Genomic DNA, 10,895 nt, shown 5'->3' with positions numbered 1-10,895 from the left:
CTATCTACTGGGGCTTGGGGAGAAAAAAGGAAAAAAGGAGGACGACTGGCAACAGATGTTAGCTCAGGGCCAGTCTTCCTCAAAAAAAAAAAAAAGATGCTTCCATTAAAAAATAAGTAAATAAATGTTAGTCTCATCCAATATTTGACCCAATATCTGGGCACCCTGTGGCCCAGCCACCCAACATACAATTAGCCATACATACAACCCAACATGCAATTAGCCATCATAATATGTTACTTCCAGACTGAAACACTTAATTGCTAGAGCTCGACTCCCCAACCCTGGCCACAGTAGCTTCAATTGAGTCAGCATGCTAATACAGTGGAATCTCAGTGCACCTGCGGCCCTGAGTGACTATGGTGAATATAGTCCGTCCTGCCAGCCCACGCTGGACTTGTATCGCAAGCAAGAAATAGATCTTTGTTGTTTAAGTGGATAAGACTTTGGGGTTGTTTGTCACTGCAACCAACCTAGCCTGTCCTAGCCAGTGACATGGGATTGAAATATGGCAGTGGCAGTGCGGATGGAGAGGGAGAACAGATCTGGAGTAAACTAAGGACTAGAGTTAAAAAAGACAAGGGAGGAGGAGGAGTCTAGAATGACTCTTGGTTTGGGCTTGGGTGACACATGCAAGTTGCCTCCATTTTCAGAGACCAGGAGATGGGGTGGCATGTGATGGGCAGAAGATGAGAACTCATTTGGGCATTGTTGAGGGTGAGGTGGTCATGGACCCCTGGGAGATGGCCAGGTGGCTGTCAGAGGTTCACTTTCTCCGTCCATTTAGCTGTGTCTTTCCTTTTGAACTCCAGGTATCAGCAAAACTCTTGAGCAAGCGTAGGTCCTTGAAAAGTGCCCTGTACAAAATAAAACCCAATAAAGGGAGAAAATTCCCTCATGCGCTCATGGGAAGGGTTTTCAAATTTCAGTGTTTAAGCCTTCTTTGTCTGGTCTCCTCCAAAATCTATCCCCATGAAGTTGTACCTGTGTTAAAATAGATTTATTTCACCCCTCAAGTAGCTACCATATACTGAGTGATAGGCAAACTTTACAGACAGTGTGTAAATGATGTGAAGTGGCAGGAGCCATGTTAACAAGTCATAGGTATAGGATGTTTCTTACATCAAACTCAGTTGAGCTTAGGACCAGGAGAAGGTGCATGTACCGCAAACACGTCTTCTCTGTGTGGCTTGCTGGGGGACTAGGGAGGCTGGAATATCGTGATGAAAGGCTCATAAACAAAGATCCTGGCTTTGATACTCATCTCGGCCAGCTGGTTTAACTTTGTTCCATAACCACAGATTGTACCCAAATGCTCTCAGACCTCTTGCAAATGTGTGTATTAATCTGTTTGGGCTGCTGTAACAGAATACCACAGACTGGGTATCTTACTAACAACAGAAATTTATTTTTCACAGTTTTGGAGTCTGGAAGTCTGAGATCAGGGTGCCACATGGTTGGGTTCTGGTGAAGGCCCTCTTCCAGGTTGTAGACAGACAACTTCTCGTTGTGTCCTTACATGGCTGAGAGCAGAGAGAGGAAACCAGATCTCTCGTGGCCCTCATAAGGGCACAAATCCCGTTCATGAAAGCGCTACCCTCATGACCTCATCTAATCCTCCCTCATTACCTCCCAAAGGCCCTGCCTCCAAATACCATCACGTGGCGGGGTAGGGTTTCAACATACGAATTTTGAGGGGACACAAACATTCAGTTCATAACATATGTGTATTCCCCCACCAAGAATAATCAGATGAGAGAGAATGTGATGGCCTTAAAACAAATCTGTCACCACGATTAGAACAGCATCTCAATCTTCATGTTCATGTTAGCAAGGGCCCCTTGTGTGACTTTGGCACAACAAATGACAGTCTTTTTTGACTTAGGGACACAAGCACAGTGATCTGCTCAGGGCCAGATCAGAGTGTTTGGTCTCTCAGTCTTTTCCTCCAAGCTTTGGTGCCTGTTTTTGGAATTCAAGCTCACCATCATTATAATCCATTGTACATTTCAGCCTATCAGACCCCCATGTTCCCTTGGGGAGGGCGCTGTTGCCCTGGCCTCCCTAGTTAGCTGCAGGTCAGGATTGTACCACTCCTGACAGCAGCTCTGGAGGAAGGCGTGCGCAGACATGAATGTTTTCTCTCTTCATCGAGTCTAATCTTTTTCAGAATATTGAAGATTTCATCCCTAAATCCAAGCACTGAGAGCACCTGGGAAGGTGAACAGTCTTCCTGTGAACACCCCAAAAGACATGTCATCCCCCAGGCGTTTGATCTGTGCTGTGGATGAGGCAGTAATAGCATGGTTAGAGCCTAAGCTGAGTATTGATGTAGGAACCTTATTCTTTCAGGGGTAGGAGTGGTTTGGAAGCTGGTTTGCTTAGGGTTGGATTGGGGGAGTGCATAGAAAAATGAAGGTCAAGTCCAGGGAGATCCTTTGGGGAAAGCTGAGACCAGGAAGCCAAAAGCAGAGGTCAAACCCACAAAACACCAGCAGCCCAGTTGAAGTTAAGGAGACACACCCAGAGGTTCCACGCTGGGTGAAGATGGATGGGGTCTGGAGCAAGCAGGCTAGGAACAGATGAGGGGCTTCAGGTGATCTTGTGACAGCTTTGAGGATGTCAGGCCCAACTTCCTTGGTGGCTGGTGAGAGGTCTGGCTGATGTCAGGACTCTGGGGTCCTTGTACTGGCAGCTGAGGACCTGGCCCAGGAGGAATTTCAGCTGCGTGGGGTTGGTCCCCCTCTGAGACACTCAGGGGCGTGATTCTGTTCCACTAGACTTTCCAAAGAGGACAGAGAGCTCTGCTGGTGTCAGCTCACTCACCCAGCGCTGAGAATGGAATCTGGCATCTCAGCAATGACTCAGAAATGTGCTGAAGTCATTGAGTCTTGATAGCGACAGGAGAGAAGGGGCAGGGGGTGGCACTGCCTGCTTCCTGTGGATATGAAAACTGGGGGCCAGGCATGCGAACAACATTTGTGGAATTCATCAGGTTGTATATTTCCTGTTCTCCTCCACAGTAATGTGGCAAAGAGAACCATTTCCAGTGGCTCCAGGACTCTTGTGAGACGAGTCTTAATTCCAGACCCCTTTGCTCACCTCAAACTTCTTTTCTGACACCTCAAGTCACTCCAGTCTTTATTGTGGCCTTTCTCTTTTTTCCCCAGCTTTCTCTTTTTTTTTTCTGATTCTTCTGGGATTTGGAAGTTCATAACATTCCTCTATGGCTCACTCACCATCTTGTGTCTTTATCATTCATGTCTCCCAGGGTCAAGGGAATACTAAAACCTAGACCCGGTTGTTTTTCTGAACATTATCAAAAGCACTGACGTGGAAGAATGGAATCTTCCTCCCTCTTCCATTTCTCCTTCACTCTCATTGTCTTTCTCTCTCTCCTTCTCCCCTCTTCCCTCTTTGCTCAGGCTACAAGATGATAAGATAAAAAAAATGGAAACAGAAAACTAAAATTAGTCATATACCAACGATTTGGCTTTGGGCAATGGAAAAATAAACCATACACACATTTCTCTTTTTCCCAGGATCTGAAGAACCTTGGCTATTTGGGCAGTTGGCTATTCTTGGGTACATTTCAGAAATAGTTCATGTTTACTTATTATGGAGTATTTATAACAGTGTTTCAGAGCAGGTTTTCAATAACCCCACAAAGCAGTGTGGGCTCCAGCTCTGGAGGGATGGGGCGGAAAGGGCAGGATGTCATCACTGCTCGAAATCACAGCCTTGCCCTCTCCTCAGCATTGCACTTACTGAGGCCCCAACATGGGGAGGGGAGATGGGAGGCTGAAAAACAAGTCTCTGAGCTTTGTTTCTCGCTGAGGCTTCCCTGAAAGGATGTCAGAGCCTAAATTGGATTACTTTTAGCATTTGATGGAGGGTGCGCGCGCGCGTGCACACAGACACACACACACACACTCTGGGCTCAGGCAGAGATTAGAGGTGACATTTCTGGAGGCACAAAAGGATGGCGGATTCCTGAGCAGTCACCCACAGACCTGAGCTGCCCAGGAATGCTGATGGCTCCTGGGCGCTGACATCATCCCCCCTCCTAGCTCTGAAGGAGCCCTCTGACCCCCAGGTCTTAGGGCAATTATTTTTAGCCAGCGAACCCATCCTGTGGCATTCCCATGGTGAATTCAAGGGAGCCAGAATTTCAAGGAGGGCCCCTTTGACTTTATTGAGCTTACATCTCTGCCTCTGCCTGTGAAATCAGAGATTGTTAAGGATGGAGCCCTTGGAGCCCATCAGTCCAGCATCTTCACTTGGTAGATCAGCCTGGAGAGGTCAAATGGCTTGTTCAAGGTCAAACAGCCAGTTGCAGATCTGCCCTCCTGTCCCTCCCACCTCATCCCTCCTCCTGCTCTTTGTCTGTTACAGCAGTTCCCACACATTTTGACTTGGACCCCTTGCATTCTCAAAAATTGTTGAGGATCTCCCAGAGCACTTGTTTATATGCGTCATATCTATCGATGTATGTTGTATTAACATTAAAGCTGAGAAATTTTAAAAATATGATTTATTAATTCATTAAAAATGCACTAATAAACTCATTGCATGTTAACATTAAATATTTTATGACTAATAGCTATGTTTTCCAAAATAAAAAAAAATTAGTGAAAAGAGTGGTATTATTCTACATTTTGCACATAGTTTTAATGTCTGGCTTAAGAGAAGACAGTGGGATTGTTCCATGTGCTTCTGCATTTGATCAGTTGTAATATCACACTTTATGAAGCCTCTGGAAAACTCCACTGTGAGAGGATGAGAGTGAAAAAAACAACTTAATGTCTTTGGATTATTATGAAAGGATCTTGGATGCCCCTAGATGTCCCTATACCACACTTTGAGAACCATTGGTCTATTACATATCTGTATTTACCTTGTCTTTTTTACTCTGGCTCATACAGTCATTCAATAAACATTCATTGAAGAACTATCAAGTGTTAAGCTGGGAGTTTAAAGACAAATGTAGCATATATGAATCTTAGTTCAAAAACTCAGTTATGAAAGAAACAGAACCAACTTTATTTTTCTGTAACAACAGAATATCTGATTTCACTCCATCCTCTGCCGAGCTGCTGGGAAACTTAACCTCAATCCTTCTCAGTCTTCACCCATCCAAGCATTGTGGCATATTCTTGGGGTCTTAAATAGTGCAAAAACTTTTGGGGGCAGTCTTGTAGCCCCCCTTGATGTTCAGTCTACACGGGACCACTTGAGACATCCGTTGTCCAGTCCGATGACCACTTTGGTCCTGCGCTTCCCTGTCAGGCTGGGGGTGGGGGACTCCTGCTCCTGTTTCGTCTGCCTCTCTCCTCTCAGGGGAGCCAAGGATGTGGGCCCAGGTCCCCCATCCCTCCCGCCCCAGAAACCGCGATTCCCTCTCTCTCATTCCTTGTTTCTCTCCCTTGGTTCCTTCCTCACAAGCAAGCTGAATCTTTTGTCAGGGGGAAATCCTTCACCCAGCAAGTTTCTTCAAGACTCTGTCTCTCTTCAATTCTCCCAAGAAAAGCCAGAAAAACGTGCAGGCTATTTCTGGTACCCACCCTTCCTTATGCCTCCCTGGGGATTAAATGAGTTAAAAATAAATGTGCCCAGCACACATGAAGTACCCAATAAATGTAGCTATTAATATTCTTGCTACTTTTACTTGGGGATATTGAGGCACAGAGTATGAGCAGGGAGAGGGGAAAACTCAGGAAGAGAAACCCCCCAGAGTTCACATTTCCCCATGTCCCATGACAACGATGCCTGGGCCCCTCTTCATTAGCTGCCCCTCTCGATGCTGAAGAGGAGGGCTGAGAAGTGTCCCCCCAGCCCCTTGTTCTCCTCAGCCACTCTCCTTTCTCGGGTCACACCACATATTTTATTTACGAGGAAGTCTGCCTCTAGGTCACTCTGCAGTGCCCAGGTGGTGAGATTGTCCTCAGGCAATCAGCAGGGTCTTTGGAAGTGTGCTTCTGCAAGTCCCCAGGTCCCCCATCACAGCCCTTCTGAGCCCATCCAGCCTGTGCTCAGGACCCTCCGGGGATGTGCAAATCTGCAGAGACAGCCCATTCCTCTCCAGCACCTCGGTCCTCCTTCAGGTGACCCCCTGTTGCCCCAGGAGTTTTCAGTGGCATTATGTCTGAGCTCAGTGCCTCCTGGGAAGCAGCCCAGGCAGTGTGACGAGAGCCCATCCTGATGGGGCTGCTAATGCATGGTCACTACGTGTGTGTGACGGACTACTGTGTGTCCACAGACACACAGCAGGAGAAAAAGGCACGGTATGGAGAGTCTTTCTTCTTTCTCCTAGGCTGTCAGCTGCAGTTCCTCCATCAAGCCTTGGGGGTAAGTCAGGAAGAAGTGTGGTTGGTGACAATTAAAACTCTGTTTTTTAAGTGGAAGCTACCCCTTGCATTTTTCTTAGGGTGTGACGTCTACGGCCCACTGGGTGTCAGGCCTGTTGAGAGCTGCTGTTGAATTCCCTTGTAAGGCCAGGCCGGTGCCTGGTCTCCTGTGTGCTCAGGACAAGTGGGGTCTGGTCCCGACTGGACCCTGTGGCTGCACACCACGCTCCTGCGAGTCTGGGCAGGCTCATCCTCCTGTTCCCTGGAGCGGAAACTGGAGATGAGCGGGACTCATTCCAGGCGCCCGCCAAGTTGAGAGCAGAGAAACAGGATTAGGACTCAGCGCCACAGCCCCCAGCCCGGGCTTCCTGCACAGCTATGCGACCTGTGCGGGCTCGAGTCAAGAACCACAGTAGATTACAGCTCAGAAAAATACACACTGTCTGGTTCTGAGCAGACGCGTGCGAGGTGAATCAGAGGTGAGTCAAAAGCCTTCAGAGGAGGAAATGACTTATCGGGCCGACCTTCCTTGCCAGTGCATCCATCAGTCATGTGCAGAAGACAAAAGAGAGCAAGAGAGAAGACAGACTGCAAACTCCTGATGGCAGACTTCTCTTTTTGCCAGGATTTGATGGAACTGTTGTGGCTGGTGAGCCTCCTCGGGGGTGCTGGGGGCGTCCTTTGGCCAAGTCAGGCCTGTTCTGAGAGGTGCAGGAGTTCCCTGAAGACAAAAGACTGTTCTTTGTATACTTTCCAGGGTCCCTTCTTCTACAGTGTAGCCTCTGCTCTTCTCCTGGGTGGGGGTTACCTCGAAGGCAGAACACGGTTATCAGGAGGCTGGAGAGTGTCATAAAGTAGCTCTTTAGAGGCCTTCACGATGTAGGCTTTGTGGTTTAGAACCTAAATTCCACCTGTGCCCTGGGATTCTTGTTATTGCAATGACAGCCGTCTTTGATTGTGGCCTCTGGGAAGGCACAGGCCTTCTGTCCGAAATGCTTTGGGTGTGCACAGCTCAGCAACGTTTACCCCTCCGGTACGATGATTTCTCAAGTCACGGTGGCTTTATCTGCTGACGGTTTTCTTTCCATGTCTCATAAAGGTGCTTGGATTCCTAGAGAGTTAGAGATGGAGGGAAATTCGGATCATCTAAACCCTTAATCTAACAGAACAGGAAACTGAGGCTCAACGTCCATGACATGCCCAAGGTCACGGAGCAAATTCACGGAAGAGCCAGGACAAACCCCAATTCTCCTCTCTGGCTGGTCCACTGTGTGTCTTACAGTCTCCATGAGGCTAGTTAATAACAACTAAATTTTCCATAGGCTGTTCTGAATAATAATAATAATAGTGGTACATTGTTTTGATAACTCTGGAAATTACTCCTTAAGTCTGGGTTTTGGGTCTCCATTGCCTGACCTTGCAAAGTTAGGTTTGAATGCAGCCTAAACTTCCCGACGCGATGATTTGCCGATAGTGATTAGGCGTTTGTATTTTCGGGGGGTTGATTTGTCTCTGCAGCCTAGAATCTCGATTTATTCCCCCTCCTCTGTTTTCACGGTGAACATGGGATCCTGTCCCGGTACAATCTGTGAACTGTTCCGCCACAACAAGACTGTCATTTTGTTTCACACCCCCCATCCGTAACACAAAGGGCTGTAATTGATGTGGTTCAGAGACTGGAGTCCAAGCAATAAAAACGAATCCCTTATGACAGTCTGCAACGACGCAAACGGACCCAGTGTCTGGCTTTAATGGGAGCGGGAAATCACTAACAGATGACTGGAACAATCACAGGGCTGGAGCCTCTGCCTTCCAACTAAAACCATTTCTGACGGCAGCTCGTCCTCCCCACATGTGCCCCGCAGACGTGGGTTATTTACAGGCCGCCTGGAGCGCGGCCGATGCTAAATGTATAGCAGCGGGGCTGCATGTGTGACGGCTGAGGTCATGGTTTTTCGTTTCAGGCTGTAAAGACATTTGGTTTTAAAAACCCCAGTGACTCCACTGGGATTGGCTTTCAGAGAAGAAAAACAGCCCCCAAGTTCTTTTCCTGTCCAAACGCCACTGGTACCAGCACTTACTTCACCAGTCCCCACTTAACCCTTTGTGGGGAGGAAGGCCCTGCATCCTCTAACTCGCTCCTGGAGATTTTGCCTTTAGGAGGAAGATGGCATGAGTCACAGTGACTTACTACAAACTCAGTAAAAATGTGTTGATGCGTATGTACTGGAACCAGAAGGCACCAAAACTGCTGAAAGGTTACATTAGGGCTCAGAAACAAGCATTTTGGGGCTTTGCAAGAGGGCTGTGGATAAGTCTGTTTCTAGAACCAGTTTTCCTCATCTGTAATACAAAGGTTGGGGGTGGGGACCAGATTATTTCTCTGTTCTTCCCCAGCTCTTACATTACTCAAGCCCATAAACATTCAACTTGTATTATATGATTTTATTTTATTTTATTTTTTTGCTGAGGAAGATTAGCCCCGAGCTAACATCTGTGCCCATCGTCCTCCATTTTGTTTGTGGGTCGCCGCCACAGGACGGCTGCTGATCAGTGGTGTAGGTCTGCGCCTAGGAACCGAACAGGACTGCCAAAGTGGAGTGCTCCAAACTTAACCACTAGGCCATGGGGCTGGCCCCTATATGATTGTTTTTAATCTAGATAAGGCCTCTCCCAAAGTGGACATTTCCTTGAGGTCAGGGGTCACGTCTGGGTGCATGCAACTATTTTTCTTCATCTTTCTGCCCCTGTGGGCTCACTACTCTTGAACCGAAGAGGTTTATGAAGAGGTGGGGAGTTATTAGAAGTATTTCAAATATGCTCAACTCTGCACACTGTATCACAGACACATGTCATAGAAAACAAAGGTGAAATTGGTGGTGATTTTGGAGAGGACTGTGTTGGGGGCTGAGGAGATGGCAGGTAGAGGGGCTGGCCTTTCTTTATATGAACGCATCCAATGTGACGATAAATCCAAGGGATGATGTGACAAGTCATAGTCACATTCCCAAAGGGTAACTCTTCTTAGCCCTCCTGCACACCTGAGGGGTCACGCTGTCACTGAGCCACCTTTGAACACGTGCAACAACGGCACAATCTAAGATACACATACTCTGAATCAATGCTTTATTTAAGAAATTGTAATTTAGCAAAACTCTGCTCATGCAGAGAAAAAAGATTGGAAGGACGAACTGTAACTGTGGGTGAGAATACACGTGCTTTGTATTTTCTTCTGCTATTCACTTGTATATTCTAAATTTTCAACCATAAACACAGATGAATTATTTCAGTATTGAAGAAAAAAATCTTAATCCCATTTAACTGGTAATTCAGGAATGATAGAGCTGGGGGTTGTTTCTTGAAATGGGCTTCCCGCCTCCCCCAGGGACAGAACCACGCTCACTCGCCCTCCCGATACATTGGGATTTGGGCAATTCCACACACTCTTCTTCCACATGCAAGACAACCTGATTTCTGGCATTGATATTAGACCCTCACACAGAATCACACGGCTTCATCTTTCACAATATTTGGACCTTCCCAACACCCAGGGCTGGGTGAATCCTTCTTCATTTCATAGCGTTCGCTTCTGTAGCGTGTCTGTGGGCACTGAACCATATTCTTTCTTGTGCTGTCCTGGCAATATTTCACGTCCATTTGCCAGCGTGCCTCTCCAAATCTTCAAGCAGTCTGCTTGAGAGTGGTAATTGTGTCATCTTCCTTTTAAGTTCTTTCTTTTGTTTTCCGGCTTTATCGAGATGTAATTCACAAATAACATTGTTTAACACACTTAATAACATTGTTTAAAGTGTACAAAGTCACGATTTTATATTTGTATATATTGCAAATTGATTGTTGCAATAAGATGAGTTAACACATCTCCAAATATGGAACGCTTCGCAAACTTATATGTCATCCTTGTGCAGGGTCCATGCTAATCTCTGGACTGTTCCAATTTTAGCACTTATGTTATTTCTAATGGCCTTGGTGTTTCATTTGTATTAAGCATTGAGAAATAAATGCAAAATGCAAATGTTTTTGAACTGCACTAATGGCATCCTGCCTAAATTCTGGGAATCTATAAGGTAAGAACTTGGAGGCATCCCAGATGAAGTTTGCCTAGTATGACAGAGAGAGACGGAGAGTTCTGAACATCAGGGCTATGACACCCGTGAGCAGGCAAAATGTGCAGGGGAAGGCCATGAGATGGTGGTTGTCACGGGTCATCTGTTCTCATTGGCCTCCTGGGTGGCCGAGGAGCAGTGGTGGCAGGTGCGGCCTGTGGGGGGTGCTTCCAGAACAGACCTGGATGGAAAGCACGGCGCAGCCACGCTGCCTCCTCCGTGCAGGCTGCGGTTTCCCTTGGCCCCTAGAGATCCACGTATATAACAAAGAGAATGAGGGCATCTTCCTGGAGGTACAATCACCAGGAACTCAGTCCAAGACCCTGTGACAGGCACACGTCAGGCTCAGGTCGACACAAGCTCCTAGCCGTGGTGGCATCGGGGTTGGTGAGTCCTGCACCAAGAGGCTCCAGCCTGAGTCTCA

The 10,895-nt window shown here is 47.2% G+C and overlaps 1 pseudogene; it reads right to left on the bottom strand.

Annotated features, from left to right (window-relative positions):
* Positions 1 to 10,228: 10,228 nt before the first annotated feature.
* Positions 10,229 to 10,327, bottom strand: LOC131398968 (U6 spliceosomal RNA; annotated as a pseudogene).
* Between the last annotated feature and the right edge of the window lie 568 nt (positions 10,328 to 10,895).

Source organism: Diceros bicornis, chromosome 36 (assembly GCF_020826845.1).
Source record: "Diceros bicornis minor isolate mBicDic1 chromosome 36, mDicBic1.mat.cur, whole genome shotgun sequence".
NCBI lineage: Eukaryota > Metazoa > Chordata > Mammalia > Perissodactyla > Rhinocerotidae > Diceros > Diceros bicornis.
The sequence above is the reverse complement of the archived record's forward strand: the minus strand, read 5'-3'. Positions and strand labels throughout refer to the sequence as shown.